The sequence below is a fragment of the Abramis brama genome (genome assembly GCF_963993115.1).
Source record: "Abramis brama genome assembly, chromosome: 1".
In the NCBI taxonomy this organism is placed as follows: domain Eukaryota; kingdom Metazoa; phylum Chordata; class Actinopteri; order Cypriniformes; family Leuciscidae; genus Abramis; species Abramis brama.
Genome location: NC_139963.1, coordinates 6,416,815 through 6,429,362, shown reverse-complemented (window position 1 = coordinate 6,429,362; position 12,548 = coordinate 6,416,815). Strand labels below are relative to the sequence as shown.

The 12,548-nt window shown below is 37.7% G+C and overlaps 1 protein-coding gene across 2 annotated transcripts in view; it reads left to right on the top strand.

Annotated features, from left to right (window-relative positions):
* Positions 1-12,548, top strand: part of LOC311079665 (protein NLRC3-like) — a 59,901-nt gene that overhangs the window by 27,367 nt on the left and 19,986 nt on the right. The gene's annotated exons all lie outside the window — the stretch shown is intronic.

Below are 12,548 nucleotides of genomic sequence, written 5' to 3'. Positions count from 1 at the left end.
CCAGAACGATACGCACAATAGGTCAATATTCACCCAATATTCAACATTAACTAAACGCTTTTCACCTGCCTTACAGCTACTACCAGGCACTCCGACTGATGCATATGATCAAATAGACTGTTACGACCTCTCATAAAAATTATTAGCTCTAAGAGAAGAGATCTACGTAACAAACAAGAACGAGTAAATGGCGAAATTGCTATTGCTATCTATTTATTCACTCAGACGTCACAATAATAATGAACATACCAACCAGGGATCGAAATTAAACAAAACATACAACAACTAACAAAGAAAAAAACAAAATACAGATATAAAGACACGTGTTTGCTGGCTAGACCACAAGATCTGTTGTCGCTGTTCTCTTTTTTTTTTATATAAATATAGGATTTGTATTAAATATATTTTCATTGAGTGGAATCGAAATCTAATTTAGAATCGAAATCGAATCGAATTGAGAGCTTGCAAATCGAAATCGAATCGAATTGTAACATCTGAATCAATACCCAGCCCTATTAGACATGCATCCCGCGTTTACTTCTACTTTTATTTAGCCTACCCATTTGCTATAGCCTACACCATACACCTTACTTTATATACTTTCCGCCGTTTAATCCGGAGCGCGAGTCTTGACACCTACGTGTCGCGCCAGCCACAACCTAGCATCGCTCCTGCCTCAAGGTTTCTCACTGTTTAAATCTACCAGACACTCTGATTGATGCATGTGTGCAAACAGACAGTAAAATACTGCTCCATCTTATCTTATATTTTATTCACTCTTTTTGTCCATAATGGAGCGCGCATCACATCACCTTAGCGTCGCGCCTGCCTCAAGATCTCTCACGTGCCAGACTCTCCGATTAATGCTCGTCTATAAACACACAGCAAAATACTGCTCTTATTTGCCATCGTATCTTATATTTATTCCTCTTTTTGTTCTTAAAACAAAACCGTCGCACCAGCCACAACTTAGCGTTGCGCCTGCCTCTAAATAAAATGAAATAAAATAGCCTATAAAACAAACAAATCGATGTAGTGAAGACTCTTTGTGTGCTTTTCGCTTCAGCGTGTCAATCGGAGTATCAGGCAGTAAAACAGTGGGAGATCTTGAGGCTGGTGCGATGCTTAGGAGCCAACAAGCGCGCTCAATTATGAACAAAAAGAGCGAATGAAATGTAAGATAAGATGGCAAATAAGAGCAGTATTTTACAGTCTGTTTGCACGTGCATCAATCGGAGTGTCTGGTAGATGTAAACAGTGAGAGATCTTGAGGCAGGCGCGACGCTAAGTTGTGGCAGGTGTGACGCTGATAAGTGACGTGACGCACGCTCCATTATGGACAAAAAGGGCGAATAAACTATAGATAAGATGAGAAATGGGTAAATAACAGCAGGATTGCACTGTCTTTGTGCTCTCGTGTATCTCGTGTGTCGGAGTGTCTGGTAGATGAAAACAGTGAGAGATCTTGTGGCTGGCGCGACGCTTAGTAAGAGCCACGAGACGCGTTCAATTACGGGCAAAACAAGCGAATATAAGATAAGATGAGAAATGGGTAAATAAGAGCAGGATTGCACTGTCTGTGCAAGTTCGGATCATTTTACTGACTCGGATCTTTGAGTCTCGTTCAGCAAAATGAACTAATCTTTTTTCGAGTCATTTCGTTCATTTTGTTCATTTCAGCATAATATAAATAAAATGGCATGTTAAATATCCCAACACATCTAGTACTTACGAAAATGTTGATTACATTTGTAAAAAGAATAAAAATAAACTATAGGGTAAGGGCCTGTTCACATATCGCGTCAAAAAACGCGCGGCGCGTTCTCCTTTTTCCAAAGCGCTAGGGCGGTTGCGCTCCGGAGGTATCTGTCGTTGCTAAGCAACCATCAGCTGCGCTCTCCTTCACAGCAAGGAAATTTCAGCAATGGATTTCCACCACCGAAAAACCCTTGCTGTAACTCTGTTAAAAGATTTATTTACTAAGAAAAGTAAAAAACGTTGCTCCTCCATTTTTCTGCCGAGGTTTCAAAGTAACAGAAAAGGTGAGGAAGCTGATTGGTTGGTTCTTGTCACGTGACCTACGGTGCGCTTGCGGCATTCTGAAAAGTTGAGATGTTTTTATCTCGATGCGGCGCGGACGCGCTTGGAAAAAACGAGAGTGTCGCACCGCGTCGCTTCCATTATGAGCGCGCTTACCGCGCGCCGACATTTGAAATAACGAAATTGAGCGCGCAAAAGACGCGATATGTGAACAGGCCCTAATGCAGCCAAAGCCAAATTATAAGAAACCGAAATGTTTTATTAATTGATTAGTTGTTGGGTCTTAAGTTCAGGCTATTTCAGTCTGACTCTGTTAGTTCACCTCACCTCCTGATCCGACACGATCTTTCCTTTGCAACTTCATATTTATCACGTTTGTTCTCCTCCTCTCGTGTCTCGAGACGTTAGTTGTCGACTCGTCAGTGTCTGACTCTGATCTGTCTGCTGGGCCGTGCCGTGTGTGATACAGCAGGGCTGGAAACGGAAATGATTAGTTCATCTTTCGAGTCTCGAGTTCGGGTTCGGCCAGGTCCGAGTCTTTCGTTCTTCCTGTCAGTCCCATAGAGGCTATGCTGTCAGTACCAGAAAGAGAAATGCAAAATGTATGTGGCATTATTGCAATAAGAAGACACTTCAAAAGACCTCAAACAAAAACAGAAAAAATCTAAACTTTGACAAAAATACTGATTTAATGTATTTTAAAATGATTAAATATATATTCATAACAAAAGCTGTTAGAAGAGCAGTAAGTCGCATCCAGAAAAATGAATGGATCTCTATGGGGCAATTACACTTTCTGGCTAAAACTATATTATCTGCAAAACAAATTCTAACCAGATGGCAGAATTATGCATCTAACAAATATATCAATATCCAGAAACAACTCATATTTAATTTTGATCATTATTAATGAATGTGTTTTTTTTTTTTCTTAAAAATGTAATATTTCATATGCATGCTAATGGTGTAGCTGAGGAGTTTTGCAGTAAATAGGTAGGCTACAAAATTACTTCAAATCTCCCAAAACACAGCATTAATGTATAGATGAGAAGTAAACAAAACAATTATATATTTGTATTATTAAAAGTGTTTTTTATTTTATTTTTTATTTTTTATTTCTTAAACAAGAGCAGTACGACAACTGTTTCTCCACAGCAATGTGCATTCTGGTCCAACCAAGTCTAACAAGAAAACACTGGCAATATGCGAGAGATCTCTTGAGATTCTTTGTGCTACAGTGCAGAGAACTGTGGAGAAGCTTTCCTTGTGTACAATGTCCAGCAGATGCTCACTATTGCAGATGTTGGGGGGATGGAGATGCGTGTGTGTGGGTGCGTGTGTGCGTGTGTGTGTGTGTGTGTGTGTGTGTGCATGCGTGCACATTTAACATTGTGCTTGTAGTATAGTGTTGCTTCATCATTTCTGTGATTTTCGTGACAAGTTATCGGTTTTATGGTCTAGTGGGGCATTATGGATCCTATATGGGGTCAAAAAAGACCCCGAACATCCGGAGTGTGACTTTAACAACATACAGCCAGACATTGCATTAATTTATTTATTTATTCAAACCTTGTTTAGGGCTGTCCAATAGCACATAACTGTGACAAGCCTTTTTACATTTCCTTGATTGGAATAATAGCAGGGTAAACTTAGTGGCATGAGAGGCCAGAGCAAATTAATTTACCATTTTATCTAATAGCGAAAGAACAAATCCACTGTTGAATTCCCACGATTTTTTCAATATAAAATAAAAATAGAGAAATGGATTAAGGCAGCCAGAATAGAGAAACGTCAAATTTACTGTCACTGTTACTTTATTTATTTATTTAGTAATTTTATGTCAGGGCTGAATAATGCAAGGTATATTAAATGTATACATTAAATTTTTCAAAAAATAAGAAAATATATGAACTGTATAAAGTTATATAGTTTTTAAATTCTCACTGAAAGAGCGAGGCAGAGTGTGTGTAAGCTGTGGTCAGAGCCAGAGCGCATAGCGGACGTCTCCTGGATCGCCACAGTAAAGGTACAGCAGCCTACCCCACCCAGCAAAAACTCGTTGAAAAGACGCCGAAAGACGACATTGCCAGACGACATTGCCAGACGTCTAAACAACGTTAAAATTTGGTTGAAAGGTGAAAAGCCGTCTTTTTCAGGTCGTTGACAAGACGTCAATAAAATGACGTCCCAATCGCGTCTAAATTAGGTTGTAAAGTGAGTTGAAAAGACGTCTTTTTCAGGCCTTGAATTCAACCGTGGATTCATGATTATATTTAATATTCATAATAAGAAAATTCACAAAAGAGTAGCAAACCATTTATTGACACATCAAATACATCTTTCACATAAAAAAACACTTTCCTAATCACATCTTAAGCCTGCATTTGATCAAGCATACCCTAAAAAACAGTTATATTGTGAAATATTACTACAATAAAAATAACTTTTCATAAATATACATGTAAATATATAAAGTGTGTAATTTATTCCTGATGCAAAGCTGAATTTTCAGCATCATTACTTCAGTCTTCAGTGTCACATGATCCTTCAGAATTCATTATAATATGATGATTTGATTCTCAAGAAACATTTATGATTATTATCAGTTGTACGGCTTCATATTTTTGTGGAAACTATGATACAGTTTTCAGTATTCTTTGAATAGAACTTTCAAAAGAGCAATATTTATTTGAAACATTATTTTTTTTAAACAATTTAAAAGTTTTTACTGTGACTTTTGATCAAATTAATCTATCTTTTCTGTATAAACATTTTTTCAAAACAATAAATCTTTAAAATATTGAAAATGTTTATAAAACAGAACAACGACCAATTATAACCTCATTAGAAAACATTAAAGGGATAGTTCACACAAAAATGTAAATTCTGTCATTACTTACCCTCATGTCGCTCCAAACCCGTAAGACTTTTGTGGAGAACACAAATGAAGATATTTTTAACAGATGCCTTGTGTGCGCAAACAATTACGTCTTTATTCACAAATGATGTATCTCCGACGCATGTTGCGCCATGAGATGGCCGGCTCTCTCGCCAACACAACCCTGATGAATCGTGGACCGATCATCTCTACGATCGTAGAGAATCGTCACTATTCACTGCGTCATCATTGCACGCGCCAGACAGAGTATCCTGAATAAAAAACAGCAAAAATAAAAACATCCAAAAACAGCATACACACGATTTCCTCCATTGTCCTGTGTGTGTGGGCAGCGGGTGTGTGTCGCGTAGAAGATTAAGTCATGGCAGTTTCCTGCGGCGTCGCTATGACGACCAGGTACTATTGTGGAGGTACTATCTGCAATGGAAAACAGAGCAAAAAGCGAGCCGAGGCGAGTCGAGTTGAGCTGGTACTGGTAATTCGAGTTGAGCGAATGTTTCAGTGCACTGTAAGGATTTTGTGATTAAGATGGCCTTTAACCACTGACTACTGAGCTAGAGACCTGAGTGATATGCACCCAGAGTTTAGCACCTTGATTAGCTTGTTCAGGTGTGCTGGACTAGTTTGGAGTAAACCTCTGCATGTAAGTGGACCTTGAGAGACAATGTTGAGATCTCCTACAATATGTTCTGAACTTACAACACTGGTGTCCAGACCAAAGTTCTGCAGAGTTTCTGGTGATCCTGGGTCAGCTGCTCAGGTCTGCTTAATTGGGTTTGGAGCTAAACTCTGTAATGCAGAGGCAAACAACACTGTAAAGGGGAGAAGACAAACAATATTATTTTGTTATAAATAATTTGTTCTGTGTTCATCTGCTTACCTGTACAAAGTATGCATCATGAATAAGCGGTATATATTGAATTTGATCTTTTAATAACACTGTTTTACTATTAATACTAACTACAAACCTGATAAAAATGACTGGGCAGTGGAGGAAAGCCTTATTTTGCCCTCCAGGTGGGCGTACTGGTGTGACGTCACGTGATAACTATGAATTAACCATACAGTGCATACTTTTAGGTTAAATAAATTAGCTTATTTCCATTCATCCATTGACCAATTGTCAGCAAAACCTTTACAAAACTATCAAAACATCTCATCTACACATAAGATGTGATTAAAAGCCCAAACTTACAGCTCAAGTCTATAGTTAACCTAACGTTACCTCTAGTTAGCTAGATGCTAACGGACTTTTTCGAAGACACTAAACCATTTCTATAAAGTAAATATTCAACGGAAGCGAGTGATTTACATGAAAGAAAGTCTCAGAAACATTTGTATGTACTATTTGTGTAATTTTATGGACTAAACTTACCTTAAAGTAGTTAAAACAACAGTGAGAGACGGAGTTTCGCTGATTGTCAGTTGAGCTGCTGCCTCGTTTCCATGGTAACGCCCTCCGCTCCAGTTCAAATGCGGCTCGAATGTTCAGCGCGCGCCCATTAAAACACGTAGAAGTCACGCATTTACATACATTTAGATTGATGGAGTGAATTATTTGATAATCAGCTAAAATATCCTGAAACTTGATATATTATTAAATGGATAGTAGGACTGTGGCCATCGTAAACGGAATGAAAATATGAAAGCATTGAAAATGTAAAACAATGTTTTACAATGGGCGGCACCAGAGAATTTTTAACGCATGTGCTGAGGGGGTGCTAGATCATTGACAGGGGGAGCTGCGCAAAACTTGGCCACTAAATATTTAATGATCACAATTAAAGTTTTAATTTTATTAAATTGAACAAGCGCAACATTCAGCATTCAATCAAATATTCTAAAAGATGTAGACTATTATTAATAATAATGTTATTTCAACATAATATCTCATTATTTCGACATGATATGTGTGCGTGCAACAAGCAAGATGTGCATTTGTAAATCCGGTGACACATGCATTGATTTTTATTAATAAACTAGTGTTTTCTGACAGTGTCGGCTGCAAAGATGAAGTTGACGATCGCCATCTCCGTAGTGAACGCGCCTATAGAGACAAATGCACATAATGGATTACATAATCAGAGAGTAGCCTTTTTCTTTTAGTTTTGAATTATTTCGTTTGCAAACATTTCAAGCTTTGTGTATTTGATATTTTTCTCATGTCTGTGCATACACTGAGTTTCGTTAAGTTAGGATGAGATCCGCTCCAGTTAATGTGCAGTGCAAGTGACCGCGCGGGCGCCTCCATGATTGTATTGTCTGTTATATTTGCTTCTTATTTATTAAATCCAGGCAATTGGTTGATGAAAAATTTATTAAAATTAAGATACAATTTATACAAAACGAAAAAAAAGGCTTTCTTTAAAAAAAGGCTTTCTACAAAACAAAAGTTAATGAAGTGGTCAAAATCATGCCTGACCCACTCCATGTCTCATATTGCGCATCCTATCTTACTCATGCTGTTCACTTTTCATAAATCAACATAGATGGAAAAAAATAACATTATAATATTTTAACAAATATGAAACTAAATGCGCTTATTTAATGGCTACAACAGCATAGGCCTACAGACTCTCTATTTGTACAAATTGTTGCACATTCATTTAATTCTGAATTTTGCACACACAAGTTGAAAGGCATTTGTTCAAATCAAGTTCACGGATAATTGTGCGTGCATTTATTAATCATTATGATACTAAAATCATAACAAAGTAGATGCTATGTACAAAAAATCAGATGAGCGTTTAACTACACGCTAAGCATTTTCCTCCCATAGAAAACCATTATAAGAACGCTTAATGTGGCTTGATGCAGATTGGAATTTCCCCTTATGTCGAAATAACGAGGTATTATGTCGAAATAACATATATTATGTCGAAATAACGAGATTTTAAATAACGACTTAATATCTCGAAATAACAAGAAGAGTTTTTTTTTTTCTTCAAAATGCGGTTCAGGGCTTCCATATTTAGAAATGGTAAACGTGGAGTAGAAATAAAATAGCAAAAACTACATGATATAATTATGAACATCTCATATAGGCTACACAAATTTACAGATGTAACACGAGGAACAATTGATAAGCTTTATATTCTAAGTATTTTTTAAATGTATTTCAATATATTTAACATTGCTTCACATATATGTGAATATGAAGAGTTCAGATGCGCCTCTAAGTGCCATCTGAAATTTTCTTATAGAATGATCATTTTTATCAAGCTTGTATTATTTAAGTTCAGTAATGTCACTTAAATGACAATTAATAGGTAATTTTAATTGCCATTTTGCCAATTTAAATTACTGAACTTAAATATACAAGCTTGATAAAAAATGATCATTCTATAAGAACATTTCAGATGGCACTTAGAGGCTTTTGCATCTGAACTCTTCATATATTAATATGCAGTTAGGCTATTTAAGTGCTGTTGTTTATCGTGGTCTACGGTGTTTAAACTACTGTGATGTTTAATGTTTTTATGGATGCATTATAGGCATATTTAATGTAGTAATTGTTGACAAATGTTCAGAAATAGGTGTAATAATATTCAGCACAAACGTTTTCAACGAGATATAAACCAGTAGGGAGCACTTTTTGCTGGATTTATGCCAAATCATGTAGGTATTTATATGGTTTGCGAACGTATAGGTGCTTACAGATAATGTATTTCTGGGATGTGCAGTGACACGTAACTTTGAAACTATTTCTACAATCTATTTCTTTACTTGCTACAATAGACTTTAATTGTATTTATGCTATATTAGGGCTATATGTGGTCCAAAACAGACAAGCGTCTTGGGTTAAATAAACAAAGCCAAATTTTCAAAGTCTTTTTTTGGGCTAAAATTGGACCAAATCAGACGGACCAAACAAAGCCCAATTTTCAACGTCTATGTTTGGGCTAAATTTGGACCAAATCAGACGGACCAAACAAAGCCCAATTTTCAACGTCTATTTTTGGGCTAAATGAAGACTATGACGGGCCGACTTGATTTAGCCCAAAAAACAACGTCTAAATGATGTCTAGTGCTGGGTGGGACCTAGTCTACTTACTTATCAGTTTATTTTATTTACATTTAAAACTATAAATATGACATTTAAAAATATGACCAGAGTAAATAATAAATGATATTACTATGACATAGTATGAAAAGTTCATTTTCCTCAGCAATTATAACAACTAAAATAAATAAAAGAAGTTTATAGGTAAGAGTGACGGTTGAGACGTGTGTTGCAACGCTCTTAAAGAAATTCATTTCCTCAGGGACTTTTCCTCCTCAGTGAAACCCTTACTAGAGGCTTCATGTAAACCAGCTCATTCTCTGAACGGGCTCAAACTAACATGGCGGCATCGTGCATATAACGCTATAGCTCAAACAAACGCGATTGTTGTAGAGGTGTTTAAACAACAAAACACATCCACTTGCACATATTTGACAATTGGTATATCAGATATGTCATGCTATAGCTAACACATTTGTGAATATTTTGAATAAAAAAGGGGAAAAGGAAACAAAAGCAGATCATCAGTCATTCAGCGCTATTGTGGTTGCTGTGTGTCATGTGACTAGCAATGACGTGTCACCATGGAAACAATAAAGTGATACGTTCTAAATAACGGTCGCCTTTGAAAAAATAGCGAATAAGACATTGATATTTTTTTTGGTCAATTTTGTTTGTTCTATTTGCATGCAGTTTGCAAAGTGACAAAATGAAGCAAAGCACAACTAGTTCACACTTACTTATTTTATTTTAATTCGATGTTATCAGAGGCAAAACACAATTGCTTTATTATTATTATTTACTTTTGAACAAGGTCTTATTTCATGCAAAGTGATAATATAATTGCACTTTTATTTTCTCTATTTGAAAGTTTGTAATGCTGTTATTTGATTTTGTTTTTAAAATGTGATGTTAATAAAATACATTGTATTAACCCTTTCTTACCTCCAAAGTGGAGAATGCCAGAAAAAGTTTGAGAAACACTGCTCTAAACCACTGATCTATATAGAGTGACTGGATAGCTCATGACATCATAAACAGTGAAGCCACCGCGCCGCCATATTGGTATTCTCTAGTGAGCTCACGCCTTCTATTGAATCAATAGGAAATTTTATGATTTGACTGAGAAAACATTGCCTAACGAGACACCGTTTTTAAATCTAAAGTCTCCCTGTACATTTTTACAACGCAAACATCCTAAGCATTTAAATGGGTATTTGTTTAAAGTCGGAAATTTTTCCTGCTTATTAAAAAAACGGCAATTTCTTTGCAAAAGGAATAAAAAACTGTACGAGAACACTAGCTGGCCTTCACTGAAGAGCTGTCTTCACAGGTAAGAAAAACAGTTTGATACTGTGGCCAGTGGCGTCAGGTACTTGAGGGGACTGTATGAAACAACAATTATATAACAGTCGACTACGCCACCCGGTATATACCGGGAACTCAGCCCCAAGACAGGGGGCGCACAGGTTCGTAACCAAAAGAAATGGGTGAGCAGAGAGACATAGGCCAGGGAGTACTAAAGGTGAAGCAGCTTTATTCAAATACACAATTTAAAACCATCAATACATTAACATCAAGGGCTCAATATTCACATGTCAAAAAGAAAAGGAAAACAAACACCACTTTACAAAACTTCAAAATAAAGAAATAAATACAAAAAAAACAAATACACGAGAAAGCTTAATTAGGAGGGAGATGGCCTGCTGTGACCCTCAATTCACACAACACACTTAATATCCACACACACCCACTCTGGTGAAGTCAGGTCACTCAATAAGCACAACACTCAATGTGAACCCCGTTAAACAGCGGCTAAACCCCTCCTCTATACACTTTCTTCGTCACGCTGTTTACGAGGGAAAAGAAAAGACAAACAATAAACATTAACTAACTGGTAAAAGCCAGCCCCAAAAAGAAAGAAACAGTCAGTTCACAAACATAATAAGAATACACAAAAAAAACAATTCAATTTCAAAAACAATTTCACTCTCGTTTTGGAACTCAAAATAAACTTAAACAAAAGAAAAATAAATTATATTACATACAAAATACGCAAAAATGAACACTAGACAAAATAAAGAAAAATCTCAATTACAATTCGGAGCAAACCAAGAGACAAATCAAAATGAAACAAACATGCCACGGTCGGCCGCACACTCAAAGAGCAGAGCAAGCCAGCGAGAAAACAGCCACACTTCCACTTTAGTTCTCACACTGCGGCGAGCAATCGTCCCGGTGTTACGGATCAACTGGGGATCATGTTAACTGGGGACGCGCGCGTGCACGCAGATAGTTTTACCTGGATTTCCAGCAGATGTTGAACGCCGGTGACAGATTCGTCACAGCGAATCTTTCACTGAGCAGATTTAAAAGCTTTCCACGTTATTGGTAAATGTTTGTATCATATTAGGACACTGTTGTTTACTCTGTCGCTGCTCCGCTGAATGTTTCAGACGCATTTAAGGGAAGTTTAATGTGTTTTAATTTCACGACACAGACCACGGCCACATTATTTTGTTACATTCGTTTCAATTAAATTGAATATCTGACGACAACTGTAAGTAGATTAAATAAATTATGCTATTGACATTGTGTCTTTGCAGTGCGTGTGTATTCGCAGATTATTGCTCTCCTGTTTGTTTGTTTGGTTGTCTGCTCTGACTCTAAACTGCTGCTCGCTTTTAATCTACGACCGCCGAGCACTCTTGGACATACGCGACTCTGTTGCGGACACACTCATAAACTCTTATACTTTGGATGTGGACTGTGACAATACGAATGAGTCCTTCCAAACGGTCATCCCAGAATATATCCGCCGGTGGCCCCTCAACATCCCGCGGAGAAAGCGTAGGAGGAAACGAGGCAACCGTGGAGGATACCTCGTGAAGTTGAAAGCTCGTCTGCGGGCTGGCTCTCTCCTGGATCCTTCCTACGAATCCGGCGGCTCTGCTATCTGGCGCCCACTGGACTTGATCTACCGGTGGCTTCGTCCTGTGCTCCCCCTACACCTGAGTCCTGTTTCTCGTGCCGGTCTCCACCGAAACGGCCTCGGCTCTCGAAGACGGGGAGTAACTCACGGAAATCTGCGCGTACTGAAACGCGCGCCATCATCTCCTGTTATTATTTCTCCACCGAAGATGGCATTATTAAATGCCCGCTCCTTGGTGAATAAGACCTTTTTATTAAACGACTTTTACTCATCTCACAACTTGGATTTTATGTTCATTACGGAATCCTGGATAAAGGTTGGTGATCTAACTCCTTTCGCTGATTTGATCCCCTCTGACTGTACATTTTTTAACTCTCCTCGTCTGAAGGGACGCGGTGGCGGGATAGTAACAGTTTTAAAGAACTCTATCTCTGCACGCTGTCGATTGGTCCCTGTAACGGCCTTTTCCAGTTTTGAAGCTCAGTTTCTTCAGTTAGACTGGAATGGTCCTGTATGTTTAGGGGTGATCTACCGTCCCCCGCACTCTTCTAAGGACTTTATACAGCATTTCACTGAATTGGTCGGCAATATTGCCACTAATTACGATCGCTTTCTATTGGTAGGCGATTTTAATATCCATGTTTGCTGTCCGTCAAACCCCCTATCACATGACT